The sequence below is a fragment of the Salvelinus alpinus genome, chromosome 29 (assembly GCF_045679555.1).
Source record: "Salvelinus alpinus chromosome 29, SLU_Salpinus.1, whole genome shotgun sequence".
Taxonomy (NCBI): domain Eukaryota; kingdom Metazoa; phylum Chordata; class Actinopteri; order Salmoniformes; family Salmonidae; genus Salvelinus; species Salvelinus alpinus.
In genome coordinates, this window is record NC_092114.1 from 11,444,731 (window position 1) to 11,450,839 (window position 6,109).

The following is a 6,109-nucleotide window of genomic DNA, read 5'->3' on the forward strand; positions in this document are numbered from 1 at the left end:
ACACCCTTAACCAAACACCTAGCAACACCCTTAACCAAACACCTAGCAACACCCTTAACCAAACACCTAGCAACACCCTTAACCAAACACCTAGCAACACCCTTAACCAAACACCTAGCAACACCCTTAACCAAACACCTAGCAACACCCTTAACCAAACACCTAGCAACACCCTTAACCAAACACCTAGCAACGCCCTTAACCAAACACCTAGCAACACCCTTAACCAAACACCTAGCAACACCCTTAACCAAACACCTAGCAACACCCTTAACCAAACACCTAGCAACACCCTTAACCAAACACCTAGCAACACCCTTAACCAAACACCTAGCAACACCTTTAACCAAACACCTAGCAACACCCTTAACCAAACACCTAGCAACACCCTTAACCAAACACCTAGCAACACCCTTAACCAAACACCTAGCAACACCCTTAACCAAACACCTAGCAACACCCTTAACCAAACACCTAGCAACACCCTTAACCAAACACCTAGCAACACCCTTAACCAAACACCTAGCAACACCCTTAACCAAACACCTAGCAACACCCTTAACCAAACACCTAGCAACACCCTTAACCAAACACCTAGCAACACCCTTAACCAAACACCTAGCAACACCCTTAACCAAACACCTAGCAACGCCCTTAACCAAACACCTAGCAACACCCTTAACCAAACACCTAGCAACACCCTTAACCAAACACCTAGCAACACCCTTAACCAAACACCTAGCAACACCCTTAACCAAACACCTAGCAACACCCTTAACCAATCACCTAGCAACACCTTTAACCAAACACCTAGCAACACCCTTAACCAAACACCTAGCAACACCCTTAACCAAACACCTAGCAACACCCTTAACCAAACACCTAGCAACACCCTTAACCAAACACCTAGCAACACCCTTAACCTAAACACCTAGCAACACCCTTAACCAATCACCTAGCAACACCTTTAACCAAACACCTAGCAACACCCTTAACCAAACACCTAGCAACACCCTTAACCAAACACCTAGCAACACCCTTAACCAAACACCTAGCAACACCTTTAACCAAACACCTAGCAACACCCTTAACCAAACACCTAGCAACACCCTTAACCAAACACCTAGCAACACCCTTAACCAAACACCTAGCAACACCCTTAACCAAACACCTAGCAACACCCTTAACCAAACACCTAGCAACACCTTTAACCAAACACCTAGCAACACCCTTAACCAAACACCTAGCAACACCCTTAACCAAACACCTAGCAACACCCTTAACCAAACACCTAGCAACACCCTCAACCAAACACCTAGCAACACCCTTAACCAAACACCTAGCAACACCCTTAACCAAACACCTAGCAACACCCTTAACCAAACACCTAGCAACACCCTTAACCAAACACCTAGCAACACCCTTAACCAAACACCTAGCAACACCCTTAACCAAACACCTAGCAACACCCTTACCTAAACACCTAGCAACACCCTCAACCAAACACCTAGCAACACCCTTAACCAAACACCTAGCAACACCCTTAACCAAACACCTAGCAACACCCTTAACCAAACACCTAGCAACACCCTTAACCAAACACCTAGCAACACCCTTACCTAAACACCTAGCAACACCCTTACCTAAACACCTAGCAACACCCTTACCTAAACACCTAGCAACACCCTTAACCAAAAACCTAGCAACACCCTTAACCAAACACCTAGCAACACCCTTAACCAAACACCTAGCAACACCCTTACCCAAACACCTAGCAACACCCTTAACCAAACACCTAGCAACACCCTTAACCAAACACCTAGCAACACCCTTACCCAAACACCTAGCAACACCCTTACCCAAACACCTAGCAACACCCTTAACCAAACACCTAGCAACACCCTTAACCAAACACCTAGCAACCTCCTCCTTCCATTTTCCTTTCTCTCTCACTTCTTCTCACAGACAGACAGGCAGACAGACAGACAGACAGACAGACAGACAGACAGACAGACAGACAATGGACAGGTTTCTACAGAAAGTATTTATTTTCTTTGACTCATTTTATCGCTGTTTTAAATTTGTTGTTTTTATACACTTGTTGTTTGATGCAGTGCCATTGTACAATATTCTACACTGAGCTGAAATCAATGTCTCTTTTGTTTTCATTTGAAATAAATGATGTTGATGGAGATGTTGATCTGTGGACTGACTGACTGGAGCAAATAGCAATAGTGACCACCACATAGAAAAAGAACACGCCCATTTGTTCATCCCACCAATTGGACGAGAGTCAACAAGATGGGGGTGGAGCCAAATATGTGCCAACCAACCAATGGGGCAAGAGTGTTGCACACTGTGACTGTAACTGTTTTATTGTGTTGTGGTTTTACATGTTTAGTTTTTATGCACTCTACACTCTATATATATAGAGAGAGAGAGAGTACAGTGCATTCGTAAAGACCCTTTTACGTTTTCCACATTTTGTTACGTTACAGCCCTATTCTAAAATGTGTTTAAAAAAATATTTTTACCTCATCAATCTACACACAAATGACAAAGCAAAAAATAGATTTTAATTTTCGCTTTTTTTTTTTTTTTTATGAACTGAAATATCACATTTACATAAGTATTCAGACCCTTTACTCATTACTTTGTTGAAGCACCTTTTGGCAGAGATTACAGCATTGAGTCTTCTTGGGTATGACGCTACAATTTTGGCACACCTGTATTTGAGGAGTTTCTAGCATTCTTTTCTGCAGATCCTCTCAAGCTCTGTCAGGTTGGATGTCAGGACAGATACTATCAAGTCTCTCCAGAGATGTTCAATAGGGTTCAAATCCGGGCTCTGGCTGGGCCACTCAAGGACATTCAGAGACTTGTCCCGAAGCCACTCCTGCAATGTCTAGGCTGTGTGCTTAGGGTCATTGTCCTGTTGGAAGGTGAACCTTCACACCAGTCTGAGGTCCTGAGCGCTCTGTAGCAGGTTTTCATCAAGGATATCTCTGTACTTTGCTCCTTTCATCTTTCCCTCGATCCTGACTAGTCTCCCAGTCCTTGTTGCTGAAAAACAATCACAACAGCATGGCGCTACCACCACCATGCTTCACCGTAGGGATGGTATTGGACAGGTGATAAGGGGTGCCTGGTTTCCTCCAGACATGACGCTGGCATTCAGGCCAAAGAGAATCTTTGTTTCTCATGGTCTGAGATCTTGTTTCTCCTGGTCTGAGATCTTGTTTCTCATGGTCTGAGATCCTGTTTCTCCTGGTCTGAGATCTTGTTTCTCCTGGTCTGAGATCTTGTTTCTCCTGGTCTGAGATCTTGTTTCTCCTGGTCTGAGATCTTGTTTCTCCTGGTCTGAGATCTTGTTTCTCCTGGTCTGAGATCTTGTTTCTCCTGGTCTGAGATCTTGTTTCTCCTGGTCTGAGATCTTGTTTCTCATGGTCTGAGATCCTGTTTCTCCTGGTCTGAGATCTTGTTTCTCATGGTCTGAGATCCTGTTTCTCCTGGTCTGAGATCTTGTTTCTCATGGTCTGAGATCTTGTTTCTCCTGGTCTGAGATCTTGTTTCTCCTGGTCTGAGATCTTGTTTCTCCTGGTCTGAGATCTTGTTTCTCCTGGTCTGAGATCTTGTTTCTCATGTACTGACAGTCCTTTAGGTGCCTTTTGGCAAACTCCAAGCGGGCTGTCATGGACCTTTTACTGAAGAGTGGCTTCCGTCTGGCCACTCTGCCATAAAGACCTGATTGGTGGAGTGCTGCAGAGATGGTTGTCCTTCTGGAAGGTTCTCCCATCGCCACAGAGGAACTCTGGAACTCTGACAGAGTGATCATCGGGTTCTTGGTCAACTCCCTGACCAAGGCCCTTCTCCCCCGATTGCTCATTTTGGCCGGGCAGCCAGCTGTAGGAAGAGTCTTGTTGGTTCAAAACTTATTCCATTTAAGAATGATGGAGGCCACTGTGTTCTTGGGGACCTTCAATGCTGCAGAAATGTTTTGGTACCCTTCCCCAGATCTGTACCTCGACACAATCCTGTCTCGGACAATTCCTTCGACCTCAATGCTTGGTTTTTGCTCTGACATGCACTGTCATCTGTGGCACATTTATATAGACAGGTGTGTGCCTTTCCAAATCATGTTCAATCAATTGAATTTACCACAGGTGGACTCCAATCAAGTTGTAGAAACATCTCAAGGATGATCAAAAGAAACAGGATGCACTTGAGCTCAATTTCGAGTCTCATAGCAAAGTGTCTGAATACTTATGTAAATAAGATATTTCAGTTTTAGATTTTTTTTCTAAATTTGGTCTGAATAAGGTAGTTCTTTAATTAAAAAATGTTGATTGTGTGTAGATTAATGAGGAAAAAAAATATATTTGATCAATTTTAGAGTAAGGCTGTAATGTAACAAAATGTGGAAAAAAGTGAAAGGGGTCTGAATACTTTCCGAATGCACCGTATATTGTGAGATAGATGCTACACGTCTAGCTAGCCTAGCGCTGATCCCTGATAGATGTGTAGAGCTACACGTCTAGCTAGCCTAGCGCTGATCCCTGATAGATGTGTAGAGCTACACGTCTAGCTAGCCTAGCGCTGATCCCTGATAGATGGGTAAAACTACACGTCTAGCTAGCCTAGCGCTAATCCCTGATAGATGTGTAGAGCTACACGTCTAGCTAGCCTAGCGCTGATCCCTGATAGATGTGTAGAGCTACACGTCTAGCTAGCCTAGCGCTGATCCCTGACAGATGGGTAAAGCTACATGTCTAGCTAGCCTAGCGCTGATCCCTGATAGATGGGTAAAGCTACACGTCTAGCTAGCCTAGCGCTGATCCCTGATAGATGTGTAGAGCTACACGGCTAGCTAGCCTAGCGCTGATCCCAGAGAGATCACTGTGAAATGGTTTACTCAACACAGAATGTAACACTATCCACGTTGTAAATGTTTTCTAACGGCTAATCACTATGATTAATATTAATATGATGATTATTATAAAGCTATTTTTTAGCAAGTGAAATTTAAAAATGACGCGTGTCTCTGTGTCTTTCTTTTATGTCGACTCACTTGAATTTCTAAAAGCAGCAGTCTACTGACCAAGAGGGCAATTCCGATCCGAATTAAGAAACGCATAATTCCCATTTTATGCATTTTGTTTCTATGTCCATTCTGACCTTGAACTTAAACATGACAATAGCATGCTATTCTACCGCTATACATTTGGGGTGGAGATCAATGAAATGAAGGTGTGTCTACCGATACCCTGTATTCTGACCTTGACTTAATTCGCCTCATAAATCCACCACCTTTATACACGGGGAAACCATGAATAAGGCCTAGTGAACCTGCCAGTTTCCTTAGTGGGAAGAGCATCTAGGCTCATACAGTTACATGATTAGTGAGGATCAGGGTAGATTTACAGGACTACTGTTTAACCCCTATTACAGCTCCATGATTAGTGAGGATCAGGGTAGATTTACAGGACTACTGTTTAACCTCTATTACAGTTCCATGATTAGTGAGGATCAGGGTAGATTTATAGGACTACTGTTTAACCCCTATTACAGCTCCATGATTAGTGAGGATCAGGGTAGATTTATAGGACTACTGTTTAACCCCTATTACAGCTCCATGATTAGTGAGGATCAGGGTAGATTTATAGGACTACTGTTTAACCCCTATTACAGTTCCATGAATAGTGAGGATCAGGGTAGATTTATAGGACTACTGTTTAACCCCTATTACAGTTCCATGATTAGTGAGGATCAGGGTAGATTTATAGGACTACTGTTTAACCCCTATTACAGTTCCATTATTAGTGAGGATCAGGGTAGATTTATAGGACTACTGTTTAACCCCTATTACAGTTCCATGAATAGTGAGGATCAGGGTATGTTTACAGGACTACTGTTTAACCCCTATTACAGTTCCATGATTAGTGAGGATCAGGGTAGATTTATAGGACTACTGTTTAACCCCTATTACAGTTCCATGAATAGTGAGGATCAGGGTATGTTTACAGGACTAGTGTTCAACTCCTATTCTACACTTTTTTCCACCTTTCAGTGGATTGTACTTGAATATGGCAACTTTCAGGATAATCACTGT